At 39.9% G+C, this 16,372-nt stretch overlaps 1 protein-coding gene across 8 annotated transcripts in view; it reads right to left on the bottom strand.

The window, feature by feature from the left end:
• Positions 1 to 9,774, bottom strand: part of DYM (dymeclin) — a 374,085-nt gene extending 364,311 nt beyond the window's left edge. For 4 of the 8 annotated variants that reach the window (XM_070513083.1, XM_044774709.2, XM_070513086.1 and 1 more), the window contains exon 1: positions 9,468 to 9,774. The gene's annotated coding sequence lies outside the window, so the exon portion shown is untranslated. The remainder of the gene's footprint in view (positions 1 to 9,467) is intronic. The other 4 variants (XM_070513084.1, XM_044774710.2, XM_070513087.1 and 1 more) reach the window with 2 other exon arrangements.
• Positions 9,775 to 16,372: the final 6,598 nt, after the last annotated feature.

The following is a 16,372-nucleotide window of genomic DNA, read 5'->3' as shown; positions in this document are numbered from 1 at the left end:
TGTTTTTTATCTAATTAGATGTCATTTTTTTGTTTAATTTTTAATTTTTTTTGAGAAAGAGCCCTGAGCTAATATCTGCCGTCAATCCTCCTCTTTTTGCTGAGGAAGCCTGGCCCTGAACTAACATCCGTGCCCATCTTCCTCTACCTTATAGGTGGGACGCCTGCCACAGCTTGGCTTGACAAGTGGTGCACAGGTCCACACCCAGGATCCAAACCGGCAAAACCTGGGCTGCCAGAGGGGAACGTTGCAAACTTAACCACTGCACCATCTGGCCGGCCATTATGTTTATTATGTAATAGCACTGTAGCTGTGCCAGAAGAACACCATACAGGAAGTCGTTAACAGCTAAGCACTCATTACAACGGCCCAGCATACCCTACCACACAGCACTAACTCTCAGTTCACGACAGCAACGATCAGGAAAATTAGAAAACTTAAAACAAGCCATTTCATCACAGCAGAATGTCTTCCTGGAAATAAAAATGAAAAACGAGGCTGCAAGCAAAGTTTCCAAATGGTTCACCTGTTAACCAAGAAAGCAAAGTCATTTACCAATCATGAGTTAAACTGTGTTTGATTACAGCAGCCAAAGAAAGGTGTCCAGAGCAAATAAACATCTTTAAGACTTTTCTCTCTCTCAGTGAAAAGACTTGCTCAAAGAACAGTCTATATGGAACAATTACAGCTATGAATATTTTCCAAAAAAGGTGAGAAAAATACTAATTCAGTACAACCTGAAGCGGAACCTGCTATGATGTATAACTCACTGATTGTGGTAAAAATATGTGTGAAGCAGAAAAAAGCTTAGCTGGACAAACCTACAAACCTTGTGAAAATGCAAGGCGTTTAAAGCCTATTCATTATTGTTTGATCAATCAGCATAAAATATTTGAATCTATCAGGTGTTGTGGAACCAGTTTACAAAGGTTAACTTAATTCGTTCTCATGAACTTAACCATCATCAGTTCCATGTAATTTTTATCAGAAATACAAGCTGAATATTCTGATATGTCCTACTACACAGTAAAATGGCTGAGCAGTGGTATAGTTTCATTGAAATTTTTCAAGCTCAGAGTTGAGACTGAAATTTTTCTAAACAAGAATCTCCTTCGATCACTACTATTCAATAGTGAAGGACTTTGGAAATTCATTGCTGCAGATTCAATATTTCTCAATGAATTCAACCTAAAATTAGAAGTCCAACACACCTACATGCAAAACCTATACTGAGATAAAGTCATTTCAAGGCCAGCTGACATTGTTTGAATTACAAGTGATGTCAAGCTGCTTTATCCACTTCCTACGCTGTCAAAAATTAAAACAAGATGCAAGATCTCCAATCGCACACAGATATGCCATAGACATATTTCCCAAAATCAAACTACAATTCTAGCAGCATTCCGCAGACCGCAATACAAAAGTACTTGCCACATTTCAAAAACCATTCAACTGTGCAACAAGGAGCTTCCCTGTAACCCTCAATTGGAAGTGATTAGCCTGCAATGCAACGATTTAGGAAAAGGTAAATATCAAGAAAAGAATCTGGGGCCGGCCCCATGGACAAACGGTTAAGTTCGCGCGCTCTGCTTCGGCGGCCCAGGTTTCGCTGGTTCAGGTCCTGGGCACAGACATGGCACCGCTCATCAGGCCACGCTGAGACAGCATCCCACATGCCACAACTACAAGGACCCACAACTAAAAATATACAACCATGTACCAGGGGAGATTTGGGGAGAAAAAGGAAAACTAAAATCTTAAAAAAAAAAAAAAAAAAGAAAGAAAAGAATCTAACAGAATTCTATAGATGCCTTCCAAGCAATAAGTATGCTCTACTAAAACCATATGTTCACGGACTGATGTTAGTATTTGGCGGTACATATCTGTACAAGAAGACATTCTCAAAGATGAAGTACATAAAATCTCATTAAAAATCGGCATTAAATGTGAACATTTGTAATCAATTTTGATAATAGGCAACAATATATTTAAACCCCAATTAAGTAAAATGTGAGCTCCTCTTTATTACAAAAAAATTCTTCTCAACCATTATGAGTATTGTATTTTGAATTTCATCAATAAAAAATCTTGTGGAAATTTTTTCTCTCCTGTTACATAAGTACCTACATAACATCCTCCATTTCGCCTCTTGGCCCACAAAGCCTAAAATACTTACCATCTGGGCCTTCACATAAAATGTCTTCCAACTCAGCCTAGAAGAATAAACTGAGGCAATGAAAAGTTAAGTGACTTGCCCAAGATTATAGAGATGGTGACACACCATGTTTCAAACTCAGGCAGGCTGGGTGCAGCAACCACGCTCTTAACCACTTACCACATTGCTTCCATGAACCAAGAACAAGATGTCACAAAAAAGGAAATAATGAAACAACAAGGAAAGACACTTGAAATTAAAACTAGGATAAAAAAATTCAACAGAAAGGAGAGAAGATAAGATCAAGGAAACTCCCATAATAAAGAACAAGAAGAAAATGGAAAACAGGAGACAGAAAAGTAGAAAATCAGAAGACCCTTCCAGAAAGTCTTCATATAGAATATCAGAAGACCTTTCTAGAAGGTCTTCTTATACCAATAACAGGAGTTCCATAATGAAAGCACAAACACCACACTGTCAGTCAGGAACTGGGAAGGGTCTGAGAGTTACCTCACCTGCATGCTAATAGAGACATGAGGCCTCTGGGACAAGGACAAAAAACAGCTCACTGCTCACAGTAACAGCAGTAGCCAGAGTAACATCTTGCATCAGTTTCCTGGGCCCCAATCCCCACAGGTCTTTCTAAGTATTTGGTAAAAATTAGCAACACGCTCATGGAAAAATAACGGCAGGGGGAAGTGGGGGGGAGCTGGGAAACAAAACAAGGTCAACTACTCAGCTCAGCCTGAGCACTATTTACATGGTCCAAATGGAAAACACTGAGCACTCAATCAACCACGAGCTCTTCTATAGCTGCACTGGAAGGGCTGGAAGAGGGGGAGGAGGAGGAAGAGTACTCCATCTACCATAACAAGGAGTCAACAGGTGTTATCCAAAACGATAAAACACAAATATTCACTTAGATATTATTTATAAACACAGTTAAAAGTAGGTGGAGGGGAGGGGAAAAGGAGAGATTAGGCTCACATGTGAGGGGATGGACTATAATTAGTTTTTGGGTGGTGAACATGATGTAATCTACACAGAATTCGAAATATATTACCATGTACATCTGAAAGCTATATAATGTTATAATCCAATGTTACTGCAATTAAAAAAATTTGTTTAAATAAAATTTTAAAAAGTAGGTGCCTCTGGGGACCAGAGTTAAAAGAGAGGATGGGTAAGGCAGAGCACTGCTGATTCTCTGTAATACGCCTTTGAGTATTACTTATCTTTTCTAACAACATACAAGTATCACTTTAAGTAGAACAACTCACTTTTAAATAAACTGGAGAGTGCTTTACTATTTCACAATCATTGATTCATATAAATAACTCAATGTGCAATTACCAAAGAAAAGTGCAAGGCTGAAAGGAAGCTAGCCATACCCAAGCTACATCACAGTATGCTTATGTAAATACAAGGAGTTCGTCAACAGTTCCTCGGTGTCCACTATGTGGCCAGCACGTCGCTAAGTGCCAAAGTTAAAACGGTTGAAGAATGGAATTTACTTACAGTAGAGTAAGAGATACAGATAAGTCAACATGAAATTATAATATGGCAACTATTCAAGACTCAGTGAAAGAGGTCATGCCCTAAAAGTTAAGACCTGAAGGGTGAGACAGATTGGCCTGCTTAGGTGTGGGGTTCAGAAAATTTTCAAAGCAAAGAGAACAGCATGCATGAAGGCCTAGAATTAAGACAAAAACAGGCAGGACCCATTCAAGGAACTGAAAGAAGTTCAATATGGCTGGAGTAGGGACAGAATCAAAGTGGGAGCAAAAAAGGCCAGAAAGCAAGCTGATGCTTGATGCTTTATGGGGAGGCTTCTAAGGGGCATGTCTTCCACTTTACCCACTGTGACCGTAGAACTGCATTCAGCCCGAAGTCTTCTAGATGAGTGAACTCTTCCCCAAACATTGGTGATTTCAAACATCTACATCCAGTACACAACAGTCTAGTGGGTGCCAGACCATTTCCCTGACTACCTGCCATACATCATCATCGCGTGTCCCAATGACACCTCAAACTCAACACGGCCAATACCAAACTTTATAGTCTCCCCTCGGCCCTTCTCCAATTTCTACCTTTTTTACACCATCCGCTCAGATATCCACGTTCAGAAACCCGAGAGAGGAGAAGGAAAAACAGCTAGTATTTAGAGTGCATATATTGCCAGATGCATAAAAAGTATTCTCATTTAATTCTAACAAGTACATAAATATTAGCTCTATTTTACAGAGGAGAAAACTGAAGCTCAAAAAGTTCGAGTAAGATGCCAAAGCACATAAGTAACAAAACCAGGATTCACAACTAGAGTTCTAGGAGGCGTGTATGTTAGTCTGGAGTCCACAGGCAGACACACTAATTATGAAGTACAGTAGAAAATGCCAATTGCCTACTCCAGTCCCCAGTTGCCGGCCCTTTTAGTAACAGAACTCCAATTTTTGGCTGAGCATGTTGCTGCCTGTCCAGTTATAAGACACATTTCCCAACCTCTCTTGCAGCCAGCATAGTCATATGACTAAGTTCTGATTAACACTGAATTACAGCCACTTTTTGGTCCCTTCCTCCATCGTGCTGCTTGGGACATGGATATTAGCTAGAACTCCAGCAGCCATCCTATGACCCAGAAATCAAGGGCCATACCATAGGGACAACAGAATAAGAAACTGGAAAGAGACTGGGTCTCTTATGACAGTGGAGCCACCATACCAGCCCTGAATTGTCTACCTCCGGACTTCTTTTAGATGAGAAACAAACTGATAACAGGTTTAAGCTATTATTTTTCAGATCTCTGTTACTCACAACTAAACCTAATCCTAACTGATACAGGAGGCCTTAAAAGTATTCTAGGGGCTGGCCCCATGGCCGAGTGGTTAAGTTCGCCCAGGGTTTCCCTGGTTGGGATCCTGGGCACGGACATGGCACTGCTCATCAAGCCATGCTGAGGCAGTGTCCCACATGCCACAACTAGAAGGACCCACAACTAAAATATACAACTATGTACCGGGGGGCTTTGGGGAGAAAAAGGAAAAATAAAAAATAAAAAGAAAGCATTCTAAGAGAAACGTGGAAGGTTGTAAAAGATATTTTGAAGGAAGAACTGTCGAGACTCAGTGACTGACTCAATCTAAACAAGAAACATATTATCAATCACATGACATACAAAAGATTTTTTTTTCTAACTCTTCCAATGTCTTTATAGGAGAGTTACAGCCACTTTCAGCATCTGCACTTTTTTAAATTGAGATATATAATTGACAGCTAACATTAGTTTCAGGTGTATAACATAATTATTCAATATGCATACATACTGTGAAACGATCATCAAAAATTAACATCCATCGCCACATATACTTACAAATTTTTCTTGCAATGAGAACTTTTAAGACCTACTCTCAGCAACTTTCAAATATACAATACAGTACTGTTAACTATAGTTGCCAGGCTGTTCATCACATCCCCAGTACTTATTTATTTTATAACTGGAAATTTGTACCTTTTGACCACCTTCACCCATTTTGCCCACATCCCCACAACCACCCCCGCCCCGACAGTGGGCCTGGTGTCTGCATTTTTAAAGAACATGATAACAATTAGAGAAGACATCAAAAAGTACTAACCAAACTTCCTTAAAGAAATGAAAAAAACAAAACCATTTAATAAATAAAACCTATTTGTAAAGTTTTCTCAACCCTACTAGTTTAGGTTATTTTGTCTAGAAATAAGTAACATGAGGATAACTTACAAACTGTTTACAAGGAGTTTAGAAGTTCAGAGCACTAAGCTCCGCTAAGAACCCTCCTAGGGAAAATAAGCTTAAAGGCAGGAGCAGATCTTCAACAATTCCCAAACTACTACTTACTGATTAAGTGGTACACTAAAACGCACCACCATCAGAGGGCCAGGACCTTCACACCCAGAGACAGTCACGACCTTGAGAGCTAAGTCGGAAAGTGGAACCCCCTCAGGAAGCAGGGTACCAAATTAGAGGACTTGCTGAAACCCTTTCCACCTCTAAGATTCAGTCTTCTCCCTGCCCTAGGAAAGGAAGAGCAGCAACAGCCATCTTGCCCTCTGCTTTTCAGGCCCACAGCACTCACCCATGCCCAGATGGATCACAGAAGAAAGACTCAAGAAAGGGCTTCAAGCTCAAGTCTCACAGTAGCTCATTCTACCTGAAAATTTTCTCTCACTTCAAGAGTCTTCCTGTGAAGTGGCGGGTGCCTCTATCACCCAGTGGGACAGAGTCCCTGCCCTCTCATTCTGGGCATGGGAACCATCATTGCCCCAGAGTGTCCTATGACTTCAAGCAGCAGTTGAGCATTATATACACTCTGATTACAAGCAAACAATACTCAGAAAACATGAATAAGAGAGACCAAAACAAAATACAGACAACTTTACATGATGTTACACTGCTTTTATACTTAATGACTTTCAAAGGTCTCATTTTACCAAAGCCTGCACTACAAGTGTCACAGGTATTTCCCATAAATTTGTTTATAGTCACTAAAAAGGAAAACAGAACAGTCCTCTCTAACTCTAACCATTCCCATTATCTACAAAGTGGAAGAAAACACTTACAGTGCAGTTGTAGCAGCAAAGGAAATCACCTATTTTCTTAAATCTCAGCAAAATATCCCAAAACATCCTGTGGAAGGTGGAATAATAGCCCCCAAAGACGTCCACATCCTAATCCACGGAGCCTGTGATTCTGTGCTACACGGCAAAACGGACTTTGCATATGTAATTAAGCTAAGGATCTTGGGGTGGGGGGAATTATCCTGAATTATCCAGATGGGTCTGATCTCATCACACAGTTCCTTAAGAGTGGAGAGCTTTTCCCAGCTGTGTCAGAGATTGACTAGAGAAGAACTGTCAGAGAGACGCAATGTTGCTGGCTTTCAAGATGAAGGAAGGGAGCCACAAGCCAAGGAATGTGGCAGCCTCTAGAAGCCGGAAGAGGCAAGGAAATGGATTCTCCCCTAGAAACCTCCAGAAAGGAACACAGCTTTGCTGACACACTGCCGTTAGGCCAGTGAGACCCATTTCGAACTTCTAAAAATACAGAACTATAAAATAATAAATGCGTTGTTTAAAGCTACTAAGTATGCTGTAATTTGTTACAGTAGTCATAGAAAACTAATAATACACACTACACAACTTCTAACAATACGTGAAATTATCTAGAGGAGAAAAGCATAATCAAATTGCCCAAATGTTTAGAGCATCAGGAGACATAATAGTTATTTGTGCATGTTGCAGTATATTTCACTTCCATTTTTCTCCTGCCCTCACAAAACTCCATCCATTAAAAAGCCAGCCAGCCACAACCAGAAGGCCCCACAACTAAAATATACAACTATGTACTGGGGGGATTTGGGGAGAAAACGAAGGGGAAAAAAAAGAAGATTGGCAACAGTTGTTAACTCAGGTGTCAATCTAAAAAAAAAAAAAGCCAGCCAAAGTGACAATTCTTCAAACTGTTTGTACAAAGATGAACCATACTAACCAAGAAAATGGAACAGTCAGGATAACAGGGGCTACTAAAAAAGTCAGGAAGCAATTATACTATATTTTTCAGGGTCAAACATCAAAGTGTTTGCACTGCTTACTCCCCTTACATCAAATGGGTACATTTTACAAAATAAGTCCTTCTAGATATTGATGATATTAAGAGCTTACTATTAATTTTTTTTAGGTGTGATGACCGTATTGTGGATATATTAAAAAGAAAATGACTCAATCTTCTACAGACATATACTGAAATATTTACTAACAAAATGGTATGCCTAAGATCTGCTTTAAAATAATGGAGAGTGGGGACAGAAATGGATAGGGATATAAACAAAACTAAATTAGCCTGATTTACTACTTGTTGGAGCTAGGTAATGGGCACATAGCAGTATATTATACTATTCCACTGTTTGAATTTTCTATATTTAAAAGGTACAAAAACAAAAGTCCTTAACCTATCTACCATAACAATATAGACAATACATTTAATAGTTGAATATCCTTCCTGTAACATTGCCCTGCCTCAATTCTCTGCCACTTAATCCACCTGCAACTGAGAGTTTCATCAATTATCCTTTAATCCCCACCTCATTTTGCCCTCTTACTAACCTGATGAGCTTAAGCAAGTCACCTAATCTCTAAAAGACTGGTTCTTCATCTGCAGAATGGGAATATTTATACTTGCCCAGCTTCTGTGTTGCTGGGAAGATGATCTAAGAGACAAACTACAAAGCAGGATCATTCTAGAAATCTACATATTCATAAATGTCATGCTCAGCAGCAACCACTCACCTATTCCTATAGATTCTCTTCCCTTCTACCTCCAGTTCCTCTCTTGAGCCCTCAACTGATCAGGCCAAAAGCCTGGGTTCCTCTGTAAGGTTACATTCCTCTCCATGGTCTCCACTCCCCATGTTTTCATATCTTCCAGTACAGCATCTTCTCTCTACACACTTCGCCCTGCAGCCTCCCCTCTCCCGTTTCAAGGATCGCACTCCATCTGCCCCTCTAGGGCCCCCTTTGCTGGCCCTATTCCAAGCATGCTATCAGCTTTATCACCCCACTACCCTCAATCCCCACTACTGCCCCCAGGTCACAAACACCTGAGCTAACTTCCCACCTTTCACCCTTCAGTTAAAACGCGATTGATAGTTGTCATGGGGTTGGGGAGGGAAGAATGAGTGCCTGCTAATGGGTAAAAGGTTTCTTTTGTGGGTGATAAAAATGTTCTGGAATTAGTTGCAGAACCCTGCGAATAGGCTAAAAACCAATCAGTTGTACTTTAACTGTACTTTTAAAGAATGAATTTTATAGAATGCGAATTCTAACTCAATAAAAAAGTATATGTCAAAAAAAAAAAAAACACTATTGCTCAGCCTGCCCATCACACACCCATTTGTCAGACCAACATCGCCCTAATTCCCAAACCATCGACTTGCTCGTCGGTATCCCCCCAACTTTCAACACCAAACTCGGACAGAGGTCCCTCTCGCTCTCTGGATTAACACACCCCCTCACCCCTCGGCTCTAGGTGCCACTGCACCCTGCAAGGGGGGAGCGGGGAGATGGAAGGAGCTCTCGCGGCTCAGGCGCAGCCCCTCCAGGGAGGCCCCGTGCCCCAGTGGCAGGAAGGGACCCTTCTCCCCCGCCCTGGCGGAGCTGCCCCTCCACTGCCGGCGCCGACCCGGGGAGGGGAAGAGAGGGTGTTCCCCAACCCGCCCTGACGAGGGGCGGGGGCCCGCTGGGCTTCCAGGGCCGCGCTGCCGGGGGCAGCGCCACAGCCCACCTGCCTCAGCCGGCGGGGAGATCCGCTTCCAGTTCATTGACCGATGAGCGGGTGGCAGAGGAGGACAGGGAGAAGCTGTGGTCGCCGCCGCAGCCCGGGTGCGCACGCCAGCTCAGGCCTCCATGTTTCCACGTCTCTGCGGCTGCGGATCCGGCTCCGGCTCCGGCTCCGGCTGGGCTCCTGCCCGGGCCGCGTTACTGCGGAGGCCGGGAGGCGGGGACAGAAGAAGGAAGCGGCCGAAAACGCGGCTACGGACCGAACGGCCCGGCGCGCTCCAGCCGGCGGTCACGCGGCCCGCGGCGCGCGGGCACCTGGGAAATGTAGTCCTTCAGGCGTTACTGGTTTCTCCACCCTCCTAGTGCCTCCAGGGCAACGGCAAAGCCTCGTGGCAAAATCCACGAGCTGCAAAACCGTTTCCTCCCCCGTGCTCAACTCCTCGCTTTCCTTACACCAGTTGTCCTGGTAGCTTAACTTCATTAAGGCCCCTTTTAATTCCAGCTGAATAACCATCCCAAAGTCAAGCAATTCCTTGTTGGGCTCTCAAGAATTGGGAAATAGGAAAATAATGTTAGCTGGAGGCAGCTAGCAGAAAGGACTAGTCCCACAGGAAAGAGTGTCAATGTGGTGTAGTGCCAAAAATAGGAAATTTGAAGTCAGACGAGCTGAGATTACCAGATTGACGTCCTTGAGCTCGAGCTCTTAATTCATCTCTACCAGCCAGTTTTCTCATCCAAAATATGTACGAGGTGGTAATGTTACTTCCCATACGGGACTGTTGACTCTATCAGTAATAACTCACATTATGAGTTGTTTTCTATGTGCCGTGCACTGTTATCTTGTTTATTTCTCCAAATTACTCTGAGATAGATATCACTGTCATTTCATTTACACGGTTAATATGTGCTAATGTTCCCTGAAAAGTACTATAAAGATATTAGATGTACTTTTCCAGAATCTATTACTGATTAGTTCCCTGAGTTTATTACAGGAAAACACACTAAAACTCAAGGTACCTGGGAGCCTAGCTAAAAAGAGGTCGGCACTTCTACGCAGCCAGTGTAAAGAATGCTATGAATACATGTTCATGATATATTGGTGAACGGAAACATGTATAGTATTATCAAATTTTCGTAAATGAATTATATTTATAGTACCTATGTATCTATGCCCCAGGGGAAAAAAAGGCTAAAAGAAGGTTAACAATTGTTAACTTTGAGGAGTGATATCTGTATAATTTTTTTTTAATATTTTATTTTTCCCTTTTTCTCCCCAAAGCCCCCCAGTACATAGTTGTATATTTCTCATTGTGGGTTCTTCTAGTTGTGGCATGTGGGACGCTGCCTCAGCGTGGTTTGATGAGCAGTGCCATGTCCGCGCCCAGGATTCGAACCAACGAAACACTGGGACGCCTGCAGCGGAGCGCGCGAACTTAACCACTCGGCCACGGGGCCAGCCCCTGATATCTGTATAATTAAAATTAGTTTTTCCCTATGTTTTCTAATTTTTCTGCAATTAATGTGAATTACATATATAGTTTTATTTTAAAATTATAGCAAAAAGAGAGGCACCAAAATCAAAATCAAAGTACTTTAAAATTTTTCCTGTACCAAAAACTATAGCCTCTACCTGTCCCAAAATGACCTAGCAACAGTTGTGAGCATCTCTTCACAACTGGCTTTGCAGATGAAGAAGCAACTTATTCTACTGTGAGGTGATCCTGTTAGTGTACTGTGTCCAATGATGGGAGACTGGTTGAAAACATTACAGCACACCCATCCAACAGAACACTGCGACTTTAAAAAGAATGATGTAGAAAGTCATTTAAACACTTGGAAAATACTTCACAACAGGTTAAGTGAAATTAAGTTTAACAAACAATATGTAAAACATAATTCCAATTTATTTCAAAGCCTGAAAGGTAGAATTGGGCTTGGAATGTAACTTTTATTTTTCAATTTTTACCACTTGTACAGTTTGAACACATACATATATTGAAACATATACACATGTGTATATGTAATATGTCTCACAACCTTGTGAGTAAAGTATTATTGTCTCCATCTTACCCATGAGAAAACATAATACAGAATAGTTTGGGAGGTTTTTTAGGTTATCAAAGGTTGTATACAACTAGATCACTCAGATGGCCAAGAGTTCACCTTCTAATATAAACAACAGATAACGGCAAAGTTCAAGAAGAATGGATGTTTATGGTTGCTTTGTGGTGATTTAATTGTGAAATTGAATTTTTATGGTAAAAGAGAGTTGATAGTGGAAAGACAGACTGTAGATTAGAATTGAACTTTAAGGCTCTGGGGCTGGGGGGCGGCAGTTCGCCGGTTCGGATCCCAGGTGCGGACATGGCACCGCTTGGGAATCCATGCTGTGGTAGGCGTCCCACGTATAAAGTAGAGGAAGATGGGCACGGATGTTAGCTCAGGGCCAGTCTCCCTCAGCAAAAAGAGGAGGATTGGCGGCAGATGTTAGCTCAGGGCTAATCTTCCCCAATAAAAAAAAGACTCTGGGGCTGAAAAGAGTCTCCTGGTGTCTCTGGAATTCAGGAAATCCCACTTGGAAGCCCAAGCATTGTTGCCAGAGACCAGATCCACAGACTGGCAAAAATATAAAGAGAGCCAATTTACCAGATGGGAAATCAGGATTCAAAATTCTTTCAATTAACCACAATGGTAAACCAAAAAGAGCTGAATGAAATTTAAAAGAGAGAACTTTATATGTCTGCATTTGGTTTCAAAATACCACTGCCATAGGAACAGTTTTTCAAAAAGAGAATAATAGTGGCTCTTAAACCTCACTAAAACCCACTTATAACAAGAGAAATTCAAATTAAAGCTACATTGAAATATCATCATCTCGAATCAGTTTGGCAAACATCACAATGTTTTCTAACACACTATTGGCAGAGGTGTGGGGACATAGGTACTTATCCATTGCCGATGGGCATGTGCATCAGCACAACCTACAGTTTGGCTATAATATTTTCAAAATTATAAGTACACATGCCATTTGACACTGCAACATACACTTCTAGAAATCTACTTTACAAATATGGGTGCACATGTGAAATAATAAAATAAGTGAAATAATGTACACACAAAGATATTTACTACAGGGTTTTTTTGGGTAATTTACAAAAACACATTTTTTTATTGTGGTAAAACACACAAACATAAAAATTTACCATCTTAATCATTTTTAAGTGTCCAGTTCAGTGCCATTTAGTACATTCATATCATTGTGCAACTACCACCACCATCCAACTCCAGAACTCATTTCATATTGCAAAACTGAAACTCTATACCTATTAAACAATAACTCTATTCTCCCCTCCCCCCAAACCCTAGCAATACCATTCTGTTTTCTGTGTATGAATTTGGCTGCTCTTGATACCTTATATAAGTGGAATCATACAGTATTTGTCTTTTTGTGGCTGGCTTGTTGCACTTTGCCTAATGTCCTCAAGGTTCATCCATGTTGTAACATACATTAGAATTTCCTTTCTTTTTAAGGCTGAATAGTATTCCATTGTGTGTGTGTGTGTGTGTGTGTGTGTGTATACATATATATAACATTTGGCTTATCCATTCATCCATCAATGGACCCTTGGGTTGCTTCCACCTTTTGGCTATTGTCAATAACACTGCTGTAAACACAGGTGTAGAAATATCTCTTTGAGACCCTGCTTTTAGTTCTTTTGTGTCTATACCCAGAAGTGAAATTGCTGAATCACGTGGTAATCCTATTTCAATTTTTTAAGGAACAGCCGTACAATTTGCTACAGCAGCAGTACCATTTTAGATCCTCACCAACAGTGCAGAAGGGTTCCAATTTCTTCACATCCTCACCGACACTTGTTATTGTTTGTTTGTTTGTTTTCATAGAAGCCATCCTAGTAAGTAAGAGGTGGTAACTTATTGTAGTTTTGATTTGTATTTCCCTAACAATTAGTGATGTTGAGCATCTTTTCATGTGCTTATTGGCCATTTGTATATATTTTTTCGAGAAATGTCTATTCAGGTCCTTAGCTCATTTTTTTATCAGGTTGTTTTTTTGTTGCTGAGTTTTAGGAGTTAACTATATATTCTGGCTATCAGGCCCTTATCAGATATATGATTTGCAAATGTTTTCTCCCATTCTATAGATTGTCTTTTTACTCAGTTAGTAGTGTCTTTTGATGCACAAAAGTTTTAATTTTCATGAAGTATAGTTTGTCTTCTTTTTTTGTACATAGTGTTAGATAAGGGTCCAAGTTCATTCTTTTGCATGTAGATATCCAGTTTTTCCAGCACAATTTGTTGAAAAGACTATCCTCTCTCCATTGGATGATTTTGGAACCCTTGTCAAAAATCATTTGACCATAAATGCAAAATTTCTGAGCTCTCTATTCTGTTCCATTGATTTGTCTATGTGCCAGTACCACACTGTTTTGATTATTTTAGCTTTGTTGTAAGTTTTGAAATCAGGAAGTGTGATTCCTCACTTTGTTCTTTTTCAGGATTCTTTTGACTATTCATGGTCTCTTGAGATTCCATAGAAATTTTAGGATATATTTTCCTATTTCTACAAAAAACATCATTAGGATTTTGATAGGGATTGCGCTGAGTTTGTAGATCATTTTGGGTAATATTGACACCTTTTTTTTTTTAAAGATTGGCACCTGAGCTAACATCTGTTGCCAATCTTCTTTTTTTTTTTTTCCCCTTCTTCTCCCCAAAGCCCCACAGTACATAGTTGTATATTGTAGTTGTGGTCCTGCTGGTTGTGCTATGTGGGACGCTGCCTCAGCATGGCCTGATAAGCAGTGCCATATCCGCGCCCAGGATCCAAACCGGCGAAACCCTGGGCTGCCAAAGTGGAGCTCATGAACTTAACCACTCGGCCATGCGCTGGCCCCTGTATTGAAATCTTAACAATATTCCACATTAAGTCTTCCAACTCATGAACATAAGATATCTTTCCCATCGTAAATAAATTGTCTGCTTTAATTTCTTTCAGTAACGTTTCATTGTATAAGTCTTTCACTTCCTTGGTTAAGTTAATTCCTAAGTATTTTATTCTTTTTGATGCTGTAGTAAATGGAATTGTTTTCTTAATTTCCTCTTCAGATTGTTCATTTTTCATGCATAGAAGTGCAACTGATTTTTGCGTGTTGGTTTTGTATCCTGCTACTTTGATGAATTCATTTATTAGCTCTAACAGGTTTTTTTTTAATGGAATCTTTAGAGTTTTTTACATACAAGATTATATTATCTGTGAACAGAGATCATTTTACTTCTTTTCTAATTTGAATGCCTTTTATTTCTTTTTCTTGCCTAATTGCTCTGGCTAGGACTGCCAGTACTATGTTAAATTGATGTGGCAAAAGTAGGCATCCTTGGGGCTGGCCTGGTTGCATAGTGGTTAAGTTCGCATACTCCATTTTAGTGGCCCAAGGTTTGCAGGTTCACATCCTGGGTGCAAACCTATATACCACTCATCAAGCCATGCTGTGGTGGCATCCCACATAAAAAATTGGGGAAGATTGGCACAGATGTTAACTCAGGGATAATCTTCCTCAAGCAAAAAGAGGAAGATTGGCAATGATGTTAGCTCAGTGCCAATATTCTTCACAAAAAAAAAAGTAGGCATCCTTGCCTTGTTCCTGGTCTTAGAGAAAAAGCTTTCAGTCTTTCCCCATTGAGTCCAGTGTTTGCTGTGGTTTTTCATATATGGCTCTTATTATATTGAGGTAGTTTCCTTCTATTCATAGTTTGTTGGGTATTTTTATCATGAAAGAGAATTGAGTTTTGTCAAATGCTTTTTATCAATTGAGATGATCATGTAGGTCTTTTCCTTTCATTCTGTTAATGTGGTGTATTATATTGAGCAATTTTTGTATGCAGAACCATCCTGGCATTCCAGGAATGGAGCCCACTTGTTCACGGTATGTAATCCTTTTAATATACTGCTGAATTTGGTTTGCTAGTATTTTGTTGAGAATATTTGCATCTATATACATCAGAGATATTGGTCTGTAGGTTTCTTTTTTCTTTTCTTTTCTTCCTTTCTTTCTTTATATTGTAATGGCTCTGGTTTTAGGGCAATGCTGGCCTCCTAGAATGAGTTAGGAATTGTTCCATCCTCTTCAATTTTTTGGGAAAAGTTTGAGAATAATTGGTATCCGTTTTTTTAAATGTTTGGTAGAATTCATTTGTGAAGCCATCAAGCCCAGGGCTTTTCTTTGTTGTGAGATTTTTGATTACAGATTCAATCTCTTTACTAGTTATAGGTCTATTCAGAATGTCTATTTCTTCATGATTCATTCTTGGTAGGGTTTGTGTCTCTAGGAATTTGTTTACTTTATCTAGGTTATCCATTGTGTTGGTGCACAATTGTTCACAGTACTCTCTTATAATCTTTTTTATTTCTGTAACATCAGCAGTAATGTACCCACTTTCATTTCTAATTTTAGTAATTTGAGTCTGCTCTTTGTCTTAGTCAAACTAGCTAACAATTTTTCAATTTGTTGATCTTTTCAAATAACCACCTTTTGGTTTCATTGATTTTCTCTATCATTTTTCTATTCACTAATTTGTTTATCTCTAATCTTTACTATTTCTTTCCTTCTGCTAGCTTTGGGTTTAACTTGTTCTTCTTTTTCTAGTTATTTAAGTTGTAAAGTTAAGTTGTTGATTTGAGATCTATATTCTTTTTTAATGTAAACATTTATAGGTATAAATTTTACTATACTTTCACTATGTCCCCTAAGTTTTGGTATGTTGTGTTTTTATTTTCATTTCTCTCAAGATATTTTCTAATTTCCCACATCATTTCTTCTTTGATCCACTGGTTATTTAAAAGTGTTATTTAATTTCCACAAATTTGGAATTTTCCAATTTTCCTTCTGC

The sequence above is a fragment of the Equus asinus genome, chromosome 7, assembly GCF_041296235.1.
Source record: "Equus asinus isolate D_3611 breed Donkey chromosome 7, EquAss-T2T_v2, whole genome shotgun sequence".
Taxonomy (NCBI): domain Eukaryota; kingdom Metazoa; phylum Chordata; class Mammalia; order Perissodactyla; family Equidae; genus Equus; species Equus asinus.
Note: the sequence above shows the minus strand (reverse complement) of the source record. Positions and strands in the feature narration are given on the sequence as shown.